This window comes from Cariama cristata, unplaced genomic scaffold (genome assembly GCF_000690535.1).
Source record: "Cariama cristata isolate BGI_N322 unplaced genomic scaffold, ASM69053v1 scaffold34218, whole genome shotgun sequence".
In the NCBI taxonomy this organism is placed as follows: Eukaryota; Metazoa; Chordata; class Aves; order Cariamiformes; family Cariamidae; genus Cariama; species Cariama cristata.
This window is the reverse complement of record NW_009631178.1, coordinates 14510-14740: the sequence shown is the minus strand read 5'-3', so window position 1 is coordinate 14740 and position 231 is coordinate 14510.

Below are 231 nucleotides of genomic sequence, written 5' to 3'. Positions count from 1 at the left end.
TCTGTGCCCTTTCCCCACCACCCAGTCGGGGGCCGGTCGGTCCCAGGGCCGGAGAGCCGGGTGCTGGGCTCCAGGCAGCCACTGCAAACCAATAAATACTCCCACAGGAAGGGGCTGGTTCAATTCGGCGTCATTTCATCCCGCTCCCCGCGGGCAGGAGGGAGAAGGAGGCAGCCGGGACTGGGGGAGGGCTCCGGCTCCCCATAACCAAGGTAGGAGGCCAAGGAGGAA